General features: G+C 40.5%; 1 protein-coding gene across 1 annotated transcript in view; it reads right to left on the bottom strand.

Annotated features, from left to right (window-relative positions):
- syndig1.L (synapse differentiation inducing 1 L homeolog) overlaps positions 1–26,442 on the bottom strand; it is a 194,248-nt gene that overhangs the window by 1,713 nt on the left and 166,093 nt on the right. The window lies entirely within an intron of this gene.

The raw sequence follows: 26,442 nt of genomic DNA, 5'->3' as shown, positions 1-26,442 counted from the left end.
TTCCTTGTCCTTTAAGTCTGCTAGAAAATCATTTAAACTTTAAATAAACCCAGTAGGCTGGTTTTGCCTCTCATAATGATTAATTATATCTTAGTTTGGATCAAGTACAAAGTACTGTTTTATTATTACAGAAAAAAAGGAAATCATTTTTAAAAATGTGGATTATTTGGATAAAATTGAGTCTATGGGAGATAGTTATAACATAATTTGGAGCTTTCTATATAACTGGTTCTCAGATCCCATACCCGTATAAGTTAAAGTCTAACTTCAGTTTGATATTCTAGGATAACATATAAAAACCAACACATACAAAGCAACACAAAGTCTTTACATTCAAGATTAGATATGAAATAACACTCAAATAATCAATGTAATCAATTTATACAGTTACAGGGACACTGTCCTTGTCCTGAAGTCAGAGAAACTCTTTAAAAAGGCAATGAGCAAACCTATTCCTGATGTTTTATGATTTCTTTAGCAGGTTTTGTTGGTCAAGCCTCTAAAAAAACCCTTGCCAATAAAAGGAAACATCTTGTTGGTGCCTTGTATCAGTATTTGTCATGTCAAACAAAGTACTTTAGGGGTGTTATATATCAAAGTCCGAATTATTTTCTGAAAAAACTCCGACCAAATCCGCACAGGTTTTTTGGGCTTATTTATTAATACACTTTCCTGAAAATTTTGTTTGCTGGAAAAAATCCTAAAATTTTTATTTTCACAGTTTTTTCAGATTTTTCATCTGATCACGATTTTATCGGATTTTTCACCTGAAAACCGTGAATTTTGCCCCAAAACTTCGGGGTATTGCCAAAAACCCAGTGCACATGCTAAAATCATTGGGACTTTTTGACTTATATGCAACCTCGACAGGTCTGAGATGCCAGATTTTCAGATTCTAACTTTTCCATCCTCTGGGTTTAATAAATTCTGAAAAATTCGTGAGTTTATAAAAAAAAAAATCACAAATTTTTGAGATTTTTGCATTCATAGTAAAAAAAACCCTAGGAGTAGATAAGGATGGCTGAAGCCAGGGGTCCCCAACCTTTTTTTACTTTTGAGCCACATTTAAATGTAAAAAAGAGTTGGGGAGCAACACAAGCTTGAAAAAGTCCATGGGGCTATCAAATAAGAGATGTTTGGTAGCCCCTATATGGACTGACAGTCTACAGGAGGCTCTGTTTGACAATGCACCTGGTTTTTATGCAACCAAAACTTGCCTCCAAACCAGGAATTTAAAAATAAGTATTTGCTTTGAGGCCACTGAGAGCAACATCCAAGGGGTTGGTGAGCAAAGTGGCTAAGGCTAAGTCAGTTTATTAAACGTCTCTAAATATAGAAGGAGTTTGCTTAAAAAAGTAGTGTTTTGGGTTTATTTATTGAGAATTTCCAACAATGTTCCACATCCAGCCCATCAGTTCCACTTCCCGCTGGCAGAATTATCTGGATGTGCATGGGAGCCTGCAGCATTCAGCACAGTGCACTGTAGAATAGGAAACAAGGTGGACCTTGTAGGCAACTGAAGCCTGTCTTTGCTTGTGTCACTACAGGGCTGTGATTGGCTACCCTCCTTCATAGCAGATATATATGGAGCTCCAATAAAGGGGAACTTTTTAAAGGGATTCTTATGGTGTCGTTTTTATTTATAAATTACACTGTTTACACTGTAAATAATTCACTCTACCATGTATAATTTCATTCCTGCAAGTGTATTTTTCTTAGTTGTAAAATTGGTGTGTAGGCAGCCATCTCGGGTCATTTTGCCTGGTCATGTGCTTTCAGAAAGAGTCAGCACTTTAGAATGGAACTGCTTTCTGGCCGGCTGTTGTTTCTCCTACTCAATGTAACAATATGTCGCAGTGGGACATGGACTTTACTATTGAGTGCTGTTCTTAGATCTACCAGGCAGCTGTTACTTGTGTTAGGGAGCTGCTATTTGATTACCTTCCCATTGTTCTGTTGTTAGGCTGCTGGGGGGGGGTGATATCACTCCAACTTGCTGTACAGCAGTAAAGAGGGACTGAAGTTTATCAGAGCACAAGTCATATGACTGGGGACAGCTGGAAAACTGACAATATGTCTAGCCCCATATCAGATTTCAAAATTAAAACATCTGTTTGCTCTTTTTAGAAATGGATATTAGTGTCAAATTCTGCTGGAGCAGCACTATTAACAGTATCCCTTTAATGCACCATATGTTCTTCATTGTTGCCTACAAGATTAAGGGGGATTTCATTTATACAGGTATGGGACCTGTTATCCAGAATGCTCGGGACCTGGGGTTTTCCGGATAATTTATCTTTTCGTAATTTGGCTTTTCGTGCCTTAAGTCTACTAGAAAATCATTTAAACATTAAATAAGACCAATAGGCTGGTTTTGCTTCCAATAAGGATTAATTATATCTTAGTTGGGATCAAGTACAAGCTACTGTTTTATTATTACAGAGAAAAAGGAAATCATTTTTTAAAAATTTGGATTATTTGGATAAAATGGAGTCTACGGGAGATATCGGGTTTCCGGATTAGGGATCCTATATCTGTACTAGACAGTGGGATTTAAAGAATAAGTATTGTTTATGTAGGGATGTGAAAATCTTAGACACCCTTACACATTATAGACAGGTACATCCCTAGTTATATGGACGCCTAAATGGTCCTTATGAGGACTTTGTGCTTATGTAACCCCTGTAGTTCACACAGTGTACACCAGATGGCACTGTGCCAGAGTATAAAAGGTTTAGGAACCATGAGGTCTGGGTCCAGTGCTTTAGCCCAACCAAGCAAGCTGGAAGGGAATGGGTAGTGTCAACCCTAGGTGCCTTGGCCCTAGTAATTAGACAGCTATACTCAATTATAGATCACTCTAGGAGTGATAGAGAGGCTACATAGTTGAGCAGCTCAAGGCTCCGCCGAGGAGATTAGAGTGATTAAGATCCCAGGGTATTACTGACCCGGAGTAAGGACTAAAGTGTTGAGATTAGGGATGATAGGAATTCTCTTAGTCTGCCACTGGAAGATATCCGGAAAACTGGGCAATACCCCTCACACGCTGCCAACTTACTCTCTGCTGTGTATTCCCTAGGCTATAGGGATTCAGCCTATGCTTGCTGTGAGTATATGTTTCCTTTATGCTGCTGTGTTATTCTATGCTCCATTGTGGATCAATGTGCTGAATGATCTATGTGCTATTGTTTAATAAATACAGTTCTATGTTAAACCGTTAAAGAACTACTGGCGCCCATCATTGTGCTATTGCACCTAGTTACAGTTACACTACACCCTGCCCCCACCCCGTTGCGAGGGCTTGCCCCTGAGAAAGAGAGCTCATCTGTGGTCTCAGCCCACAAAGGAAAGTAGCTATAACTGCTAAATACAAAGCAGTTTACTATAGCGCTACATTTATATTTGTGAATGGCTATGAATGTATATATATATATATAATACACAAAAGCCATGAATATCTTGTAAATTATATCCTTATAAACGGTGAGTTCTGATGTCATCAGTTATAAACGGTGAGTTCTGATGTCATTTCTGTCACATGACTCACTAAAATTTGTGTATTATAATAAATAAAGTACCCCCAGTTGCAAAATATGAGGATATTAGAAGTTACCTCGGAGTTCCATGACCTGTATAAAAACACTCGGCCTTCGGCCTCGTGTTTTTATATGGTCATGAAACTCCTCGGTAACTTATAATATCCCTATATTTTACAAGAGGGGGTACTTTATTCACTATATAATCTATAGTCTGGTCAATTCCCTATGGGACCAGACTGTAAATTATATCCTTATAAACGGCACGTTCTGACATCAGAACGCGCCGTTTATAAGCTAGAGACGTCACTTGCCGCTGCTTCTCTTTTCCTCCACTGCGTCCTGCTTCTGTAATTCGCTGGCTCAGCTTTTTCTTTACACGGCGCGCTCCTCCTGTGTCATAACTATAGCCTGTTTAAATCAGTCAGTGTAAGGTTCGGCTCTCCCTAGCCCCACCCCCTCCGTCTGGCTCCCGTCACATGATGCTTCTATCATCTCCCTCCCCTTTGCAAAGTGCCTCTCTGTCTTACTCCCCCTCCCTTCCACTCACCGTTTTAACTTTAACTTCCTACTCCTCCGTGTCTGCTCCTTTAGCTCCCCCTCCACGATGTCATTCCATTCTCCCTTACACAGTGAAACTCCGGTTTCGTTCCGCCTTTAGCCATCACTCTCTGTTCCTGAATTCTGTCACCTTCCTTTATTCACCCTCCCCCCCTCAGCTGTCTTTAACCTGCAACTGACGACGTCACTCAATGCAGGACAAGGAAAATGAAAATAGCAGATTGAATTCAAAAGGTACTTATCCCCAAAAAAAGTAACTACATGGAAAAAATTTAATCAGGGGGGGGGTAGGGCAAAATGAAACAGCCTCAAAAGTGTTATTTTGTACCACATAAAGCAATGCCAGTAAAACTCTGCACATACACAGCCACTGTAAGGCACTGTACATAAAAACTAGATTATAATGCATAATGTACCCCCTAATGTAATTTATAAAGATATTAGTAGTCACCTTGGAGTTATGTGACCTGTATAAAAGCACTCGGCCTGCGGCCTCGTGCTTTTATATGGTCACATAACTCCTCGGTGACTTATAATATCTTTATAAATTACAGTAGGGGTACATTATCCACTATATATATTACATTTGTTCTACTGAAAGCTGAACATTATACTTAACACTGGTGGAAATACTTCTTTCTATATATAACCAGAAGCACGATGCTTCGTAGCATTGAACTCTGACTTAAACCTTAAGCAATGAACAGCTCAGAAGATCTTTTCAATTAACCTGCGATTAGGACTTTGTTAATATTGAGCCAAAAATGAATCTTTTTATACGGAATAATGAGTCATGTATTGTAAACTGGGCATGCATTAGTATTATCAAGAGATTTTGTGTAGCAGGTGCAGGTGGCTGATGCTAGCATTTGTATAGTAATTTTAAAGACTCAGCATCATCATGTGACATCAGATCTGTGAAAAAAGTATAACAATGTTATTAAATTACTATCTTGACCAGCGCCGATTCTGACTAAGGAGCCGCCTGAGGCGGATCCTGCAATGCCGCCCCCCTCACCAGCTTACGTGTCGGGAGGGGAGGCAGAAACACTATTGCGGAGAGCGCAATTGCGCTCTCTCGCAATAGTACAGCTGAATTTCCGGTTTAAAAACCGGAAATTCAGCTCTTAAAGGTGCAGGAGCGGCTTTTTGCCGCCCCTGGAATCCTTTCAGGCGTTGCCGCCTGAGGCAAGCGGCTCAGCTCGCCTCATTGGCGGAGCGCCCCTGATCTTGACCCATGCATAATTTAAATGAATACATAGTCAAGAATATTTTTTTAAACATACATTTTAATTCTCCTATAAAGAAACATTTATTCATTAAAATACCAGTATCAGTATTATACTAAAAACAATAATTTGTACAATTATTCGTGCAGTTCAACTGTTTTCTTTAAAATGTAAAAAAGTAAGCTTTATCAGAAAGGTCTTTATAAATACAGCAGTAAATCCTCAAAATGATGCTGCTCTCAGAGTTCTCTGTTGAAAAGAAACACTGCATTTCTTTCCTTCTATTGTGAACTCATGGGCTTCTGTATCAGACTTCCTTCTTTCAGCTTAACCTCCAAGGCATGAGCATGCTCAGTTTGCTTCTCTCTCCCTCCCTTCTCCCTCCATCTTTTCCACAGTAATCTGAGCCCAGAGCTACAAGTGAGCAGGGAGAGACTCAGGCAGGAAGTGATGTCACACCAAGCTAATATGGCAGCTACTATCCTAAACAAACAAAGTGAGAGTCTAGTGCGGTTTACTCAGGTATGTTAAAGCATTCTACCAAATAAATATACTGTCCTGGTTTGCACTATTGTGGCTGCTCTATTGGTAATAAATTGTCTTGGTAGCTTTCCTTCTCCTTTAACTAGCATCATGTTGTGCAGAAATATAGTATTTTTCATCACAGCGATATGTTCGTTTACAGGGCTGCGGTCACTGGTCATGTAGTTTTGCAATGTGTACGTTTTTGTATTAATACTATACTTAACAGACTGGTTTACATACTGGTTCTGACCTACTGGCTTTTTAAATAGCTGTTAGATGTATTTTGTTTCACTGAGGGTCGATGAAAGGGTCGATCAATGGCAATCTCACTGGGGAATGGTGCGGTTTTCTGCTTTTGACTAAATTCTTTGTATTTCCCCAGTCCTTTTGCTTTGAGAAAGTAAGGAAGGTGAGTAGTGGAATACAATTCATTATTAAAGTTAATTTTGTGTGCCCTGAATCATCTGAAGTTTGATTTGCTTTGCATTAGTAGATAGTGCTAAGCAAAGGTGTGGTCAAAGCCAAAGTGACGTGTATGATAATGTCATACAATTTCCAGTATATAGTGACAGGAAGTGCTTGAATTGGGAACAAAAAGATGAAGGGATGGGGGTGTGGCATGTGTAGCTCTGCCCACAGAGAAAAGTAGTGGTGGAAGGAAGGAGGCCACACACCCTTTGGTGGCCACACCCCCAACTAAACCAGGATGGAATATTGGCAATTTCATGTACCATAGAAACCCCCCAGAAACCATAGCAGGGTGGGACAGAGGCAATTACATGTATAAATACCCCCAGAATTAATAGTCGGCTGGCGCAGAGGCAATTACATGTATAAATACCCCCAGAATTCATAGTAGGATGGCACAGAAGCAAGTACAGGTATAAATACCCTTGAAGAAACGAGGGTTTAATATATATTTGAAATAATGGTCTTCTATAATGTTAAAAGCATTACAATGAATTCTGACATCTGTGTGCAGAATCATAGAATTTGTTGTCCTTTACAGCAGAGAGGGAATACGAGGCTGTCTGCATGGCTCCCATTGTAAAACTTTACAGACTGTTCCCCAACAATACTACTGGGCACGAGTAATAAGGCAATGTAGGCTGCATAGGGAAGACCAAGAAGGAACTGTTGCAGGTTGCAGCACACAAACAAAACTCGTTAAGGCCATACCATATGATGGGCAGATTCGCTACCTCATGCCGCACAGCATCTCTCAGCTGAAATTGACTGCAATCGAATCCGCCGCACTCCACACCCCGCTTACAGGAAGTAGTAGAGTTGCTCTGACCAATAAGGTACCAGCAGGCTCACTCAATGAACAAATCAAATAGCACACCATCAACCATTATTAACCAATAGAAAATAATATTTTGCGTAATAAGATTTTAGCTCTCACTAACGGGGCACGGGCCAGACTAAGGGCGGAGCTATTTTGGGAGCCTGCAAATCCAAAGAGATGGGAATAGTGACTGTGCTTGTGTCAGGACACGCATGGGTGAATAATGACTAAGACTGGCAGGTTCGCTTCTCTGCAGGAAGTTGAACAGATCTGTCTGTGTTGCAGGCAGTCCGGTCGTCTTAAAATGCTTTCTGTATTCGGAGCGCATTAAAGCTCTGCTCCGGTATGTAAAATCTTTGTATCCAGCCTGGCGGGATAGCATCCCGTCGCATCCCACCCCAATTCAAGCACTGGTGACAGGTTAAAAGCAGGCCATATATAAGCCAATATAAGATTCTGACTTGGCCTCTCCAGACCGAGTTTGTAGGTTATTGGTTCTTTTATGGGGCCCTTCCGATGACTAAATCAATATTTGGCTATCTATTGAACAGACCCACCTAATGGGGCCTTGTAGGCCTGCAGTATGATCCATGGCCTAATGAGACTTTACCAAATGAGCGGATCCCAAGCTGCATGGCTAGCTAACTGGGCTCTTACTGTAGTGCTTTTATAGATTATAAACGGGATTTTGCTGTGATTCATTTCAACAACAAAATCTATGGTTAAACAATTGTTTTCTAAATTGTTGTTATGATTAGTAGGCCTGCTCTCTTTTGCAATATTACTTCAAGTGGCTTCTGTCCACGAAACGTGTTTGCTGTGTGCTCCATTCATGCTTTTTAAAATTTTCGAAATAAAGCGATGGTTTTAACACTGCTGGTGCTCTGTGATTGAGGATTTTCTTGCTGGAATGTACATGCTTCGGGAGCAGATACACGTAGCAGCACAGCAGTGTCTCCTTCAAAGGTCAATGAGTGCTCCCTGCTCTTGTGCTCGTTAATTCATGGCTTTTGTCTATTATAATGGGTTTCTGAGTTCCCATGCTCGTACTATTTTATTATTATTTTTATTATTATTTTTATTATTATTATTATTCCAGAGAAAAAGGAAATCATTTTTAAATTAAAATTCTTTGCTTATATAGTACAATGCACTTTGTGAAAGATGGCCATCCCGTTATTCTGGATAATGGGTTTCAAACCTGCATATGGCGGAATGTTTTGAAATTTTGTTCCAGCTTGGATCAATATTATAAAGCAGTTTTATTTTATTTCATGGATTTGTATCAATCAACAGCCCTGCAAGCTCCCCTTATGGCAAATATCATGTTCTCCAATGCAACAGTTCCCATTGTTTAATCAAGCATTATGAATATTTTAATAATTTCTATAGCAACAAGTGGGCACCTCATCCCCTAGTGATTATGCCTGTATAGAGCTGATAACTCCTCAGCCAATGCATTATTATTGTATGTAGTATTGTTTTGTACTCGAAAATGGCTCTGATCTGAGCTGTTATTGTGCATTCCAACACTCTCAATACCCTATAAACTATCACATATGACTAGCATTCTTTCCTATATTCATACAGTAATTGCCACCGGGGCATTCTAATTATGAGCAAATATTGTATTCCACTTTGATATACTGTATGGGTGTGCATGACATATACCAAGTTTATTTGTAGGTACGCCAGTGTTACAATAGAGGCAACATATCTAATGATGATTTTCTAGCAATTTGTGGCATGGAATTGTTGGCATAGGTTTGCAGCGTGATTGTTTTGTTTTAGTGAATGCTTGGGAGGCAGGGTGCAGGTTCATCATGTTACTATTTGCATTGTATTCCTGTCTGTTGTTTGTGCAAATTACCCACTCAACTGCAGACTGCTGAGCCAGGCTTGTTATCCAGTTGTTTTGAAAATCTGTAGTAGAACGTTTAGGGGAAACTCAAGTATTTTGATTACTGAACAGAGAGCTTCCGTGAAATGAATCCTGAGTGGTTCGCTCATCTTTATACATCCCTCTTTAATTCCAAACCAGTCTCATTAAAGATATAATTTGACTTATTATAAGGTATTTATATATATCTATATATCTATATATATATCTATATATCTATATATATATATCTATCTGATATATATATATATATATATATATATATATATCTATCAGATAGATATATCTATCTGAGGACGGCTCACGTTCTGGAGCCGAAACGTTGAATAAAACACTTTTTGTTTTGCATTTAAGTCCTATGAGTGCAGTTTTTTACTGTTTTATATTAAGATTGAGTATTCCAGCACCTAGGCATTTACCTGTGATTTGTGTGCACTGGCCCTATGTTTATCTCTCTCTCTCTCTTTTATAGTAAAAACAGCAACATAGGGATGAGTGGGAAAATATACCTTATTGCAGGGGTCCCCAACCTTTTTTACCTGTGATCCAAATTCAAGTGTAAAATAATGTTGGAGAACCACAAGGGCTATGGTTGGGTATTGGTAGCCTTTATGTGGACTTGCAGACTACAGGAGTCTCTGTTTGGCAGTACACCTGGTTTTTATGCAACTAAAGCTTTTCTTAAAGCCATGAATTCAAAAATAAGCACCTGCTTTAAAGCCACTGGGAGCAACATCCAAGGGGTAGGAGAGCAACATGTTGCTCATGAGCTACTGGTTGGGGATCACTGCCTTATTGTATAAGCAACATGGCAGCTCTCTCTCACACTATAATAGAAATATTAGCGATGTACTGAATCCAGGATTCGGATCGGGATTCAGCCACGATTCAGCCTTTTTCAGCAGGATTCGGCTGAATCTTTGTGCCTGGCCGAACCCAGATCCTAATTTGTGTATATAATTTTGGGGCGGGAAGGTTTTTGTGCGTTTTCGTCACAAAACAAGGAAGTAAAAAAAAATTCCCACTTTTGTAAATAAGGATTCGTTCGGTATTCGGCCGAATCCTTCACAAAGGATTCGGGGATTTGGCCGAATCGCAAATAGTGGATTTGGTGATTCCCTAAGAAATATGCATTAATAAAAGATTTAATTAAGAAATAAGCAGTGCTGCTCTATAGACATTAAAAGCTATTGACTCAATTAGGATCATGGTACACAGGGAGATTTGTTGACCATGGTTAATTATCATTGCTAATTATCAAAGTCTTCCCATCGCATAACGTTTAGATCACCACATGTTACCTCAGAAAAATGCAAAGGAAGGCAATTTCCCGCAATAAAGTCGAATCGAGTGATAGATTTTTCTCGCACCAAGTTAACCGCAGGCAACAAATTTCCCCAAGTGCCGTTAAGGAGTAATTCTACTTTAATGAATAACAGTCAAGTGAAATGTGAAAGGTAAATACTTTCCTTAAATCAATGGTTAAATACAACTTCAGATACATCCACAGCATCATGTTTATCAAGGAATAAAAATTATAGCTTGCCCAGTTCCCCAGGAAAAAAACCTCCATCAATCTCTATCAATTTGTAGATTAGTTGTATTATGTTGTGGACAACAAATGAGCAACTTTTGAGGAATCTTGCTGAATTTCTGAATGTGCTATCACTTCTTGTGTTACTCTTGGAGCACCAACATGGGTGTGGGCAACTGGGATAGAGCCACGTGAGCACTGGAATCCACAAATACCCAACAACAACATCAGAGCATCTTTTATGAAATGAACCCCACAGGTAGACTCTTACAGCTGCCATTTTTTTTTTAAAAAAGAGTGAGGGTTTAAACCATGGAAGAAAATCTCTTTTGGGTACTTTGCACCTCACACCTTATGCAGCAAAGTTGACAGTGAGAACCGGTGCAAGTGCCTTTGTGAAAAGTGTTTTAATGGATGTGCTTTGCACTGCACTCTGTAACCATAAATCAGCCATTTTTTGTATGTTTATATAGAGGGATTGTCAGGACTTACCCTGGTGGTCTAGTGGGCAGCGGGGTCCACCGCCGCTCCTTCGGCGTGGACGCCCGCTGCGCAGCTCCTGCAGCTCCGGCTCACTTCCTGGTGCCGGTTTCCCCTAAGGCGCGCACGCCGCGCACGCTCGGTTCTTAAAGGCGCAGTGACGCTGGCGTGTGACGTCAGCGCGCAATGGCGCCAAATTCAAATGTATTTAAGGGGAATTTAGGTTTTAGCAAGTTGCCCGTTGTTAGTTTGTTCCTGGGTGTTTGCTTTGTGTAATTCTTGATTGATCTACTGTGTCTTTACCCTTGCTTGCCTGCTGACTACTCTGACCTCTGCAATCCTGACCTTGCCTGCTTTCCGACTATTCTACGATCTCTAATCCTGATTCCGGCCTGTCTGACTATTCTAACTGCTTGTGCTGGCCCGGCCTGCCTGTTCCTGGTGGCTTCCTATCTTCCAGTATCCTTGTAAACAGTCGTGCCCCATTGCCTGCCAGAACTTATGCCTTGCTCCTCTCGTTAAGTCTAGGTGGCATCTGAGTACGCAGAGGGCTCCTCCCGAGGCCAAAGGCGGTCACTTAACTGGTGAAGTCGAGCCGAGACCAGGGTGCTTGGCATCTGTTCTGGTGTTGGGTGCCGACCGTGACAGGGATGCACTGAATTCTGGATTCAGTTTGGGATTTGGCCTTTTTTAAGCAGGATTTGGATTCAGAAACCTTAAAATTGTGTGACTTTTTGTCACACAAACAAGAAAATTGTTCTTTTTTTCCCTTTTAACCCTTCCTTGTACTAATTTGCATATTCAAATTGGGGTTCAGATCTGGTTAGGGATTTGTCCAAAACCATCATGAAATTTCAGGATTAGGCAGAATCCCCAAACAGTGGATTCAGTGCATCTCTAGTTTATACATTTCTTTTACAATTAATAAAGATTTTTTATTAGCCTCTTCGTATTTTTTTGTGTCTTTAGTTTGAACGGAATGATGTCAATGCATTTTATACAATCAGCAACATGTACCCTCTAGCTATAAATGTATATAGTCTATTTCTAGTGCTGTTATTATATTACAGAGATTTCTGCAAAATGTGATGATCTGCACGGCGACACGGATCAAACCAGAGCTTCTTAACTTGAAAGAGTTTTTATCTGGAATCTCCAGAGGTGCCCATCAAAACAAACCCTGCATATCAACGGCAAGGAAGTATTCCAAATCATGGCTTTTCTTCAACTCTTTGCTTTCATACACCACAGCCTTCTACTTTGTAGGTTCATAGAGGAAGTGCAGGCCTTTGAAAAACATAAATTATAGCATTTATTATATAACCTTGGGCCTGATAAAAAAAAGTGTTGATTGATTTGATCTTACAGTGGCTCAGGAGTGTTGTTTTTGATACTTATGGTACCAGCAGATGACTTGGAAATCTTCACCGAGCTCACACTCAGAACCATATGTATATTTTAAATGACAAAGTAGTTCACACTGTATATGATAGGGATATTATGGAACAGGACATTTAGGGGCACATTTACTATGGGTCGAAGTAAAATCCTTTACCGCATTTCCTGCGATCGAATGAAAAATCGTTCGCTCAAACGATTAAATCCTTCGAAACGAATGATTCGAAGGATTTTAATCCATCGATTTTCCTTCGATCCCAAATTGCTAGAAAGCCTATGGGGACCTTCCCCATAGGCTATCATTGATGCTCGGTAGGTTTTAGGTGGCGAAGTAGGTGGTCTAAGTTTTTTTTAAAGAGACAGTACTTTGACTATCGAATGGTCGAATAGTTGAACGATTTTTAGTTAGATTCCAAGTCGTAGTCGAAGGTCGAAAAAATACTTCGAAATTCAAAGTATTTTTTATTCTATTCCTTCACTCAAGCTAAGTAAATGTGCCCCTTAGTATGTCTGTCACTGAACTAAATGTTCCTTTTGTGTTTACATTAAACAGTTATACAGGTATGGGATCCATTAACAGAAACCCTGTTATCCAGAAAGCTCTGAATTACAGGAAGGCCATCTGGCATAGACTCCATTTTAATCAAATTATTTTTTAAAAATGATTTTCTTTTTCTCTGTAATAATAAAACAGTCCTTATTATTATCTTTATAGGCAAAACCAGCCTATTGGGTTTATTTCATGTTTAAATAATTCTTAAGGTATGCAGATGCAAATTATGGAATATCCCTTATCTGGAAAACAGGTCCCATATCTGTTGGCTTGTAACTTTTATGATCATAACTTTGTAACTCAAACCCCCTGTTTTTGACAGTATACACACTTACAAAGATATTGAATTACTAGTGAACCAGGGGAGCAGGGAATGTGCATTGATCAATCCCCTCTCTTTAGTAAGTTTGTAGCTCTGTAGGAAGAATGTCCAAGCTTCCATATGGTTGTAGCATCTCTACACCCATCACTTTTATGGTGACCTTATAACTTTAAAAATAGGTAATGGTCTGGTCTCATCCATCAGAGGCTAGGCTGCCTGCATCGGAAGGAGCATACAGTGTGGGTGGCCATGTTTTATAGTGCACATGCGCATAATCCCCTCTTTCTCATTATCCACCTGTCTGACATAGGTGAGTGGATGCGCCTCACAAGCTTACGTCACATGCATGTGTATAATGAGCAATTTGTGGCACTCTCTCATTATGCGCATGCATGTACCCCAACATGGCCACCCGCACCTGGAGCTCATTCCTGGTACCAGCTTTGTGCTGGTGAGGGCTACTTTCTTTAAAAAAAACTAATGTTTCCCCAAGTGGAGTGCTGGCTATTTAAGCCAACAGCTCTGGTAGAAGGGAAACAATTTCAGGTGACAAGTGCGGTTTTGAAAGCAGCAAGTAGGGGAGGATTAAGCCTGTGAAACTAGTGTTTTTATTACTAAATGCTTTAAATACTGTGAGACCAGTTCCTTAGTCAGGAGACACTTATCCTATGCAATGCTATTGTGTAGGGAGGTGCCAGCCTACGAAAAATGACCAAAGGTAAGTAGTTAGGCCCACCGTTTGTCCTTTACCTTGATGAGATGTGGTAGCTTGTTAATTTTATGATCATAACTTTGTAAATAAACCCCCCTGTTTTTGACAGTATACACACTTACAAAGATATTGAATTACTAGCAAACCAGGGGAGCAGGGAATGCGCATTGATCAATCCTTTCTCTTTTATATTTATGCTTGGTAACCTATTCATGCAGGTCATGGGGACTCCACAGGGAACGTTTAACAGCATATGAAACCTACAGTTTCCCTACAAATCCTAGGGGCAAATTTACTAAAGGGTGAAGTGACTAACCCTTGGGAAAATTCCCCAGCGTGACGTAATTTCGGTACTTCATCGATTTACATAGGTTGCTGGCGTAAAGTCCCAGAAACACTGGCGTTTTTTTCCTTTTTTCAGGGTGATAGGCTGCAAAAGAGCGTAAACATTTTCCTGCCTAGCGCAACTTGGCATTGCTTGGCGCAGTAACGCTAGCACAAATTCGCCAGTGTTCAGCACCCTGGATGCAACTTTGAATTTTAGTGAATTAGCATTGTCCTGGCGAATCTAGGCCTGGCGAAGTGTTGCGATGTGAGCGAAGCCGTCGATGGAGAATTTTTGGAGGTTAGTAAATTTGCCCCCTAGCCTCTCAAAATAGGCTGCCAACATTGCAGATGTGATGTAGTTAGGTTAGGGTAGAGTACAGAATAAAGTAATAATGGAACCCTTGTTGTTAGATGTAAGGGATTCTATGCCTATATAAAGGCCTCTCCCTGTTCTACTGCTGCATTTGGGGGTAACATTGCACATCAGGCAACTATATGAGCATGGCTACAGTACCTACTGAAGAATCAATTGATGAATGTAGCTCACTGGGGAACACTAGTATACATATAAGTGTCATCCCTGTATGGTATAGAGGTCTGATAATAGTTTAATCCAAAAACAAAGACATTTTATTTTTAAGTATTTGGCAATGTATTTACTTTTTAAGATGTCAGTTAGACTGTTTGTTTTCTATTGCATTGTATATTTTCCCCTTGTGGCAGCACCATAACATGAATAAAATCATATTTTTGGTCTTCCTAGCCTATAAAGATAAATATTTATTTTGCTTCCTATGTATGCTTTTCCCTGGTGTCAAATCAATCACTAAATACGGAGGGCAGTATTAACATACACTATAGTATAAGGTGTATGGCCTTTCACTAATCCTGAGCTCCTTCATGAGAATTAAGGTAAGTCAAATATCTTCACTGGAAACATTTCTTATTTATCTCTCATTTCTACAGCATACGTTTCATTATTTAAGAGTGTGATCCTCTAATTTCCCTGGGGTTTGCACTTTGTTTATACTTTTGACCTCTCTAGGATTAAAGATATACCTTCAAATCTTGTAAATCAAATCTAAGTTCGAAGTTTTTCCGACAAATTAGAATTTACGGTGCCTTGCGGCTCTTTCCAAGTCATCAACTGTCAAGACTGATTCAGACACTATCCTTGTACTCTCAGGGGTAGGATTAGAATTTGAGCAAAGGTAGAGAAGAACAGAATTCCAGTGGAGGCACTGGGCAAATCTGCCTTAGTGTAGTAACCCATAGCAGCCAATCACAGGTTTCATTCTTAAAGGGGTTGTTCACCTTTGATTTAAAGTATGATGTAGAGAGTGATATTCTGATACAATATGCAATTAGTTTCCATTTATTATTATTTGTGTTTTTTCAGTTATTTAGCTCTTTATTCAGCAGCTCTCCAGTTTGTAATTTCAGCACTCTGGTTGCAATGGTCCAAATTACCCTAGCAACCATGCATTGATTTGAATAAGAAACTGGAATAGGAATAGGAGAGGGCCTGAATACAAAGTAGTAATACAAAGCATCAATAACAATACATTAGTAATATTACATAGCATGTGTTTTTTAGATTGGGTCTACAGCTGGAAAAAGTCAGAAGAAAAGAGTAAATAATTTAAAAAAAACCTATATAAAATAATGAAGACCAATTGAAAAGTTGCTTAGAACTGGCCTAAATCAGATTTTGAGGGTTAGTGCACTGGGTCAAATTTTCCCAGTGTTAGTAATTGAGCCCCTGGGTTAGGAAGTGCTGGTTCGTATGAGCACTCATGCACTTATGTCATGGTTTTATTGCTGAATAACCATTAGCAATAACTGAGGTTCAAGACAGGTTTTAATAGAAAATCTCAGGATATGGAGACAATAACAATTCCAAGTTCAGGCAGATATCAGGGCAGGCAGCAATTAGAAAGAAGTTATTGAGACAGACTAAAGGTAAGGGCAGGCAGAAAGGTATCAAAGTCGATATACGGAAAGCAATGAAGCATAAGAGAGATAACGGGGCAGTTTTTCTTTAGGAAAAAGTTTAACTTATAACACTGATATCTATGGAGCCATTGAGCAGGCTCAAGAGTTCCATGTAAAACCATGTAAAGCAATTGGAGGCTCTCATCCAACCTGATAGCTACCAGTTAGATACAGCGCTGCTATAACTATCCTCCTATAAATATAAGGTTATTAGACTTGTGCAAGTTCTACAGAATATGTTTGTCTATGGGGGTAAAAAGCCCCTACTGAAAAACAAAAGCTTATGAGAAATCTCCAAGGAGCTGCACTGTCATATAAAGATCGAGGCTACAGCCCAAATGCAAGTGTTTTATACTAGTTATGAAACTGCCAGCTGACTTCAATATTCTCTTTTTTTAAATTACATTATTTTTTACATCCCACAAGCTCCAATGAGCGCAGAGAAACACATTAGTACATTTAGTACGCTACTTTTTTTAAGGAAGAACAAACATTCAGTCTCATTAGTTTACATTTGAACAAAAGCCTCTTACGTCCAGTATGCTTAGTTTAATATTTCAGCTGAAATCAATATAAATGCGAAGAATAATTACAGAGCAGTTCCTTACATTGTAGATGCTGTGCTAGCTGCCTTGAGAAAACTTTTAGTCATATTTCATTTTTTACAGCTCAGCCTAAAAATGTTTTTGCCAAATGTAATTTGTTAGGCAGCAAGTAACACTTGGCAGAACATAGATATGAGATAATGTTATGTGCCGACATCTTCTCATCTTTGCTTTGTGCATAGCATTGGGATTTCTGAAAGGTGGGGAGCACTGGCTATTTGTCATTGCAGATTATGTCAAGTTGTGGATGCTATCCGATGAATTTTATGTTTTAACTTGAGTATCAAGGTTTAATAGACATTTTTGTGAGCGGGATAGAAAAAATAGCCACAAGTTTTACCAGGATACTAGATATCTATTGAAGATACCTAACTGTTTTCTTTCTTTCTGTGTTTTTTCAGGTTTCTCACTAGTGTACTTTACTTCTGCCAATTTGAACTCACAGTTATATATGTACATAAAATAATTCAGTAGCTTGATAGACAGACAGGGCCAGATTTACAACTCAGGCACCCCTAGGCCAGCTGGACATCGCCCCCCACCATGACACAGACACTGTTAGGAACTCCCTGGTCTAGAAGCAGGGACCTGTTGTGTGAGACAACAGGTCCCTGCTCTGTCTGTGTTCCTGCTAAAATCTGTTATGATTTAGTTGCAGGCAGTAGCCCAATTAAGGGGCTATTTAAGCTTGCCTCCTCCCATACTCGGTTCTGGGTTACTGAGAGCTTGCCATTACCACCCCTAGTTGGTTTATATGGATTTATGCTTGTCTGCTGCCTGCCCTGACCTTTTGCCTGAACTTGGACTTTTTTGCCTGCTGCCTGACCAGACCACAGCCTGTTTTCAGTCTGTTTCATTACCACCCCTAGTTGTTTTTTTTTGGATTTCTGCTTGTCTGCTGCCTGCCCTGACCTTTTGCCTGAACTTGGACTTTTTTGCCTGCTGCCTGACCAGACTGTGAGGATTCGGGTCTGCGTTCTTGCCGGCGCGGGCGCGTTAGCGCGCGTCGGCGCGTGACGCCGGGCGCTGGCGACGGTCGCGGGCGCGGAGGCGCCGGTCGCCGACGCGGACGCGAGCGCCTGAGACGGACGTGACGTCAGCACGGCGACGTCAGCACGGCGACGCCGGCGGAATGACGCCAGTTGGCGCCAAATGGACATTATTTAAACCTGGTTCTGATAGAGATGCATTGCCTGGTTATTAGGTTATCTAACTGAAACCCTAGCATCTCTTCTTTTGTGATTTCCTGTTGTTGACCTTCGCCTGTTCCCGGATTACGATTTCTGCTGCCTGTCTCGACCCTTCGGCCTGTCCCTCCGTTTACGAATCTTGCTGCCTGCCTTTGACCTCGGACCTCCTGACTACGACTCTGCCTAATCCTCTTGTACCTTGCTAATCGTCTCATTGGCTACTCTCCACAACCCTGCTCCCTGTTCCACTCCAGGTGGGTAGCGGTTGTGTGAGGCGCTTGTGGGTTCACTATCTACGGCTCGAGCTCCTTCTACGACTGGATTATACTGGTAAGCCTGACAGTATAACCAGGCCAAGATGGATCCAGCTGAGGGAGCATCTCCATTTGCCGTTTTGACCCAGCAGCTGTCCTCCCTTACGCAAGCAGTTCAGGAGTTGCAAAGTGGCTATTCACAGTTGCAGGAGCATATCAGAGCTCATCCACCAGCTGTCCTTCCTTCCACGGCCGCTCCTCCTCCAGCTCCTACAGAGGTTCAGGTGATCACCTCGGAAATCTCCGAACCTAAAGTTGCCTTTCCGGAAAAGTTCGCTGGGGATCGGAAGGTGTTCCGGAACTTCAGGAGCAACTGTAAGTTATTATTTTCTCTAAAACCCCACACGTATCCCACTGAGCAAGTCCGGGTTGGGGTCATCATTTCTTTCCTCACGGGTGAACCACAGACCTGGGCATTCCGCCTCATGGATCGCCAAAGTCCTGTGCTAACCTCGGTGGATTCCTTTTTTGATGCAATGGCGGTTATCTTCGACGATCCTCACAGAGCCACCACTGCTGAGGCTGCCCTGCGCGCTCTGAAGCAAGGGGACCGTCCTGCGGAAGATTATACGCTGGAATTCCGGCAATGGGCGGATGATACGGAGTGGAACCCAGCTGCTCTAAAAAATCAGTTCCGTTTTGGACTTTCTTCTGAGCTAAAGAATGAGTTAGCTCGTACGGGCATCCCTGATAGCTTGGAAGATCTCATTCTCACCTCCATACAACTAGATCGAAGGCTCAGGGAACGCCGGGAAGAAGAAAAAGCCGAGAAAGCAGGTCTTCTTCCTCAGACTTGGTTGTTACCATCCGCTCCTCCTCCTGTCCGAATGCCCTTTATAAATTCTCCAGTTCCTTCTTCGTCCACCTTCAACGTGGTTCCAGAGCCCATGCAAATTGGTGCTATCAGGTCTGCATTAACACCTGAGGAGCTCATTAGACGTCGCAGACTTAACCTCTGCCTCTATTGCGGACAAGCTGGTCATCTGCTTCGTGGTTGCCCGACCCGTCCAACGGGTAAGAGGATTTTTGAAAAAGACTTTTCTGGGGGTCATGTTCCTGTGCCTCTCCTGACTATCTCTTTGTCTTTACAGTGGGGAGACAAGAGGGTCGAACTCCAAGCAATCCTTGATTCTGGGGCAAGCGGTTGTTTCTTGGACAATAGAGTGGCGTTACAATTCCAGATTCCGCTCCAGCCTAAGAAGAACCCTATAGCTCTTCGTGTAGCAGATGGTTCTCTGATTACTTCTGGCCCTGTGGTGCAAGAGACTATCTCACTTTTTGTTTTGCTAAATAAAGGGCATGCTGAATTCATGAATTTCGATGTGGTTTCTTCTCCTTTGTTTCCTATCATCCTGGGATTACCGTGGCTGCAGAAACACAATCCGTCTATCAACTGGGCTACCGGTGAAGTAACCTTTCTTTCTAACTTTTGTCGTTCCCAATGCCTCCTCCCTTCTAATGGTGTGTGCTCTTTATCTCCTGTATCCGAGACCCAAAATCTTCTTCCTCAGGCATATTGGGAATTTTTGGACGTCTTCAATAAAAAAGGGGCTGACAGGTTACCTCCTCATCGTATTTATGACTGTCCTATTAACCTTCTTCCAGGGGCTCAAATTCCTTTCGGACAAGTGTACCCATTATCTGAGTCTGAACTTTCGGAGCTTCGTTCTTATTTGGATGAAAATTTGGCTAAAGGATTCATTAGGCAGTCTTCTTCTCCAGCAGGAGCTGGAATTTTCTTCGTTGAAAAGAAGGATCATTCCTTAAGGCCGTGTATTGACTACCGGGATCTGAACAAAATTACAGTCAAGAATCGGTACCCACTTCCTCTCATTCCAGAACTTTTCCAACGCCTGGCTGAGGCTAAAATCTTTTCCAAATTGGATCTTCGGGGTGCATATAATCTAGTCAGAATAAGGGAAGGGGATGAATGGAAGACGGCCTTTCGCACTCGTTACGGACATTTTGAATATTTGGTCATGCCCTTTGGTCTTTGTAACGCCCCTGCAACTTTTCAGCATTTCGTCAATGATGTCTTCAGGGACTTTCTTGATATTTTCGTCATTATTTATCTAGATGACATTCTCATTTTTTCTAATTCTTTGGAAGAGCACAGGGTACATTTGAAGAAGGTCCTGACTCGCCTACGCACTCATCAGCTTTATGCCAAAATCGAAAAATGTGTGTTTGAACAAACCTCTGTAGATTTTTTGGGTTTTTTCGTTTCTCCTCAGGGGATTCAGATGGACTCCAGGAAGATTTCTGCAATTCTTGATTGGCCGATTCCATCATCTAAAAAAGCTGTCCAACGTTTCATCGGTTTTGCAAATTTTTACAGGAAATTTATTAAGAACTTTTCTCAAGTCATTCTTCCAATCACTGAGCTGACTCGTAGTAATCAAAAGTTTTGTTGGTCATCTCAGGCTCAGGGGGCTTTTGAGGAACTGAAGAAACTTTTCACTTCTGGTCCTATTCTTCACCATCCAGATGTTTCTCTTCCTTTCACCTTGGAAGTAGACGCCTCGGAACTCACAGTAGGTGCTGTCCTGTCTCAGAGAACTGGGGTTCAAGATGATCTTCATCCTGTTGCTTTTTTTCCCGTAAATTGGCCAAAAGCGAGTGTAACTATGATGTAGCTGACCGTGAATTACTTGCTATTAAGCTAGCGCTGGAAGAGTGGAGGTATCTTCTTGAAGGATCTAAACATCCGATTCTTATTTTTACAGATCATAGAAATCTGGAGTATCTACGCTCTGCTAAAAGGTTGAGACCTAGACAAGCAAGGTGGGCTTTGTTCTTCATGCGATTTAATTTTCGTCTTACTTATCGACCTGGTTCAAAGAATGTTAAGGCAGATGCCTTATCCCGAATGTTCTCTCCTGAAGATGAGGTTCCTCTGGTTCCTGAGACGATTTTAAGCTCTGATAATTTCCTCTTGTTGCAGTCTACTTTGGTAGATGGAATCAAAGATGCATCTTTAACCGTTTCTGAATCGTCACTTGTTCCCAAGGATGGGTTTCTTCTTCATCAAGGCAAGATTTTTGTTCCTGAACAAATGCGCCTAGAGGTCCTTAAGAACATTCATGACTCCAAGCTGGCGGGTCATCCAGGTGTCAAAAAGACTATCATTCTGGCCAAGAGATTGTTTTGGTGGCCTGGGATGGCTAAAGACTGTTTCAAGTTTGTCTCGTCATGTGAGGTTTGCACCAGATCCAAAGACTCTCATTCTAGACCTATTGGCCTTCTTCAACCTTTACCAGTGCCTTCTCGTCCGTGGGGGTCAGTTTCTTTGGACTTTATTTCAGAGTTACCATTATCATGTGATTGTTCCACCATTGCTGTTTTTGTTGACCGTCTAACCAAGATGGCTCATTTTAAGGCTTTACCGAGACTTCCTTCTGCCTCTGAGACTGCTGACAACTTTATTAAGGAAGTAGTAAGGCTCCATGGTCTTCCTGATGAGGTGGTGTCCGATCGTGGTCCACAGTTCACATCGCAGTTTTGGAAATCCTTGTGTGGCGCACTCAAGATTTCGGTGTCCCTGTCTTCCGCTTTTCATCCCCAATCCAATGGCCAGACCGAGCGAACCAACCAGACCCTGGAGCAGTATTTAAGATGTTATTCCTCGTACCTCCAAGATGGCTGGGTTAATTTGCTTCCCCTTGCGGAGTTCGCTTACAACAATGCTCATCATTCTTCCATCCGACAATCCCCTTTCTTCGCAAACTATGGTCTTCATCCAGTCACCTTTCCCTCTGCCATTGTTTCTGATATTTTGGTTCCAGCAGTTAAAGACCGATTAACTTTCTTATCCAATAATTTTCAGAAACTTCAAGAGAACATGAAGCGGGCTCAACAAGGTTTCAAAGTTTATGCTGATCGAGGACGAAGAGGGGATCCAAAATTCAAGGTGGGTGACCTGGTGTGGTTGTCAACTGTTAACCTCAAGCTTTCCTGTCCCAGTAGGAAGTTGGGTCAACGGTTCTTGGGCCCTTTTCCCATCATTCGTCAAATCAATGCCGTGGCATTCCAGCTTAAACTTCCGGCATCCTGGCACATTCATCCAGTATTTCATACAGCACTTTTGAAACCGGCCTCAACGTTTCGATTTCCTGGACGTACGGCTCCTCCTCCGCTTCCTGTCGTGGTGGATGGTCAGGAAGAGTTCGAGGTTGAAGAGATCCTGGATTCCAGGTTGAGAGGTAAACGTCTTCAGTATCTAGTTAAGTGGAAAGGCTTTGGTCCAGAAGAGAATTCGTGGGAACCAGTGTCTAACATTCACGCCTCTGATTTGTTGGAAAAATTCCATGGAACCTATCCTGGTAAACCTTCTGGTGGTCGCGTCCTGAGGCCGCTCCTTGATGGGGGGCAATGTGAGGATTCGGGTCTGCGTTCTTGCCGGCGCAGGCGCGGGCGCGTTAGCGCGCGTCGGCGCGTGACGCCGGGCGCTGGCGACGGTCGCGGGCGCGGAGGCGCCGGTCGCCGACGCAAAGACGCGGACGCGAGCGCCTGAGACGGACGTGACGTCAGCACGGCGACGTCAGCACGGCGACGCCGGCGGAATGACGCCAGTTGGCGCCAAATGGACATTATTTAAACCTGGTTCTGATAGAGATGCATTGCCTGGTTATTAGGTTATCTAACTGAAACCCTAGCATCTCTTCTTTTGTGATTTCCTGTTGTTGACCTTCGCCTGTTCCCGGATTACGATTTCTGCTGCCTGTCTCGACCCTTCGGCCTGTCCCTCCGTTTACGAATCTTGCTGCCTGCCTTTGACCTCGGACCTCCTGACTACGACTCTGCCTAATCCTCTTGTACCTTGCTAATCGTCTCATTGGCTACTCTCCACAACCCTGCTCCCTGTTCCACTCCAGGTGGGTAGCGGTTGTGTGAGGCGCTTGTGGGTTCACTATCTACGGCTCGAGCTCCTTCTACGACTGGATTATACTGGTAAGCCTGACACCAGACCACAGCCTGTTTTCAAACTGCTACTTATTCTAATTTATTCTGGGTCTTGTTGTCTTGTCTTGTCTTATCATACTCGGTTCTGGGTTACTGAGAGCTTGCCATTACCACTCCTAGTTGGTTTTTTTGGATTTCTGCTTGTCTGCTGCCTGCCCTGACCTTTTGCCTGAACTTGGACTTTTTTGCCTGCTGCCTGACCAGACCACAGCCTGTTTTCAAACTGCTACTTATTCTAATTTATTCTGGGTCTTGTCGTTTTCTTTATTAAACCTTTTGTTTGAACCTCACTATGTTTGCAAGTACATCAGCTCCTCACTCCTGACAGCTATTTCAGTGCATAATTCTGACAGGCACTTGGACTCACATAATCATACAGGCACTACTACACCATAGTGACATATTGGGTTGGCAGGTGCCATCTTGCACTACTAAATCATGGAACCTGCTCAAGTTGAAACCAAGTCTGGATCAGGTTCAGTTGATCGTGCTCAGTGTCGGTAGTAAAGGGAACACTTTCCAGAAATACTGCCTTTTATCTTTGGAATTTGTTCTTCTTTATTTGTTTCTCAAATAACTTATTAACTCATTGTAAATTCAACCTTGGTGTAATTGGTACTTGGCTTATTCATGCATTTGATTTTCAAAGCAAACACTGATCGACAGCTTTACATACATCTTATAATATTTATTAATAAATCCTTTAGATATAGGTACTCTAATGAGAAATCATTTCATAATGCAAATGATTTAAAATAAGAGGGAATACATTTATCCAATTTAGCAGCCGTATAATACTCCTAATCAAGAATGATCTACATCTGGAAAATGTAAATGTATTGCTAACTTCCCAACCTGAAAAATAACAGAATTTTTACTATTCTGTACGTTTATTTGGTCTGTTAAACTATTACATTTATAAACTTTTACTGTGTACTTTAGTCTGCTATCGCTGTGAGGCACATTACACTATGATATTATGATATTGTATAAGAAAATGTAATTGCATATGTTCCAATATACTGTAAATGTAGGATTTTATACAATGTAAATATTCCTTTAGTGCTAAATATATAACAATTATGTATATCAGCTCTAGGGTAGGCATGATTTAATCGAAAAATAGGTGCACATTCTCTCAATAATTCATAAGGCTTTTCATATTACAGGTGTAAGGTTTGGGAGTAAAATAATCTCAGAGAAAAACACAACCTAACATAAACATGCATAATATATGCAATTTCCACATAAATTGTCACTATTTTCATTATCTGACCTCTTTCAGCCATGTACACATCACAGGTAATTTTTGTTAATAAGGAAAAACATTTTCTGCAAGGGTTCTGTGGAAATAAAAATTAAATGTAGACGTTGTGGTGAAGAACCTTACGTGTGATGCTTGTTATTAAAGCAATCTATCTATAATTTGCCTATCTACCTGTATCTATCATTATCATCTATAATTTGCCTATCTATCTATCATTTATCTATCTATATATCTATCTATAATTTGCTTATCTATCTATCATCTATCTATCAATCATCTATCTATCATCTATCTATCTATCTATCTATCTATCTATCTATCTATCTATCTATCTATCTATCTATTTATCATATATCTATCATCTATCTATCTATAATTTGCTTATCTATCTATCTATCTATCTATCTATCTATCTATCTATCTATCTATCTATCTATCTATCTATCTATCCATATATCTATCATCTATCTATCATCTATCTATCTATCATCTATCTATCTATCTATCTATCTATCTATCTATCTATCTATCTATCTATCTATCTATCTATCTATCATCTATCTATAATTTGCCTATCTATCTATCTATCTATCTATCTATCTATCTATCTATCATCTATCTATAATTTGCTTATCTATCTATCTATCTATCTATCTATCTATCTATAATCTATCTATAATTTGCTTATCTATCTATCTATCTATCTATCTATCTATCTATAATCTATCTATAATTTGCTTATCTATCTATCTATCTATCTATCATCTATCTATTATTTGCTTATCTATCTATCTATCTATCTATCTATCTATCATCTATCTATCTATCTATCTATCTATCTATCTATCTATCTATCCATATATCTATCTATCATCTATCTTTCTATCTATCTATCTATCTATCTATCTATCTATCTATCTATCTATCTATCTATAATTTGCTTATCTATCTATCTATTATCTATCTATCTATCTATCTATCTATCTATCTATCTATCTATCTATCTATCTATCTATCTATCTATCTATCTATCTATCTATCATCTATCTATCTATAATTTGCTTATCTATCTATCATCTATCTATCTATCTATCATCTATCTATCATCTATCTATCTATCTATCTATCTATCTATCTATCATCTATCTATTATTTGCTTATCTATCTATCTATCATCTATCCATATATCTATCTATCATCTATCTTTCTATCTATCTATCTATCTATCTATCTATCTATAATTTGCTTATTTATCTATCTATCTATCTATCTATCTATCTATTATCTATCTATCTATCTATCTATCTATCTATCTATCTATCTATCATCTATCTATCATCTATCTATCTATAATTTGCTTATCTATCTATCTATCTATCTATCTATCTATCTATCTATCTATCTATCTATCTATCTATCTATCTATCTATCTATCTATCTATCATCTATCTATCTATCATCTATCTATCTATCATCTATCTATCTATCTATCTATCTATCATCTATCTATCTATCTATCTATCTATTTATTTATCCAACTTTAATGTCTTTCTGTCATCCATCCCAGCCATGAATTCAGATACAAAATACTGAATGGGATTTCCTGGTCCTCCTAGGCCTTGGAATAGCTTCAATAAAGTCAGTAAATGTAGTTAAAGTGTGCTTCAAAAGCGGATTAGGCTCCTTGCAGCCCCGGGTGCAAGCCGTACCCCCTGCCAGGGCAAAGTATACATGTAGCAAATAA

The sequence above is a fragment of the Xenopus laevis genome, chromosome 5L, assembly GCF_017654675.1.
Source record: "Xenopus laevis strain J_2021 chromosome 5L, Xenopus_laevis_v10.1, whole genome shotgun sequence".
Taxonomy (NCBI): domain Eukaryota; kingdom Metazoa; phylum Chordata; class Amphibia; order Anura; family Pipidae; genus Xenopus; species Xenopus laevis.
This window is presented reverse-complemented; position numbering and strand designations above follow the sequence as displayed.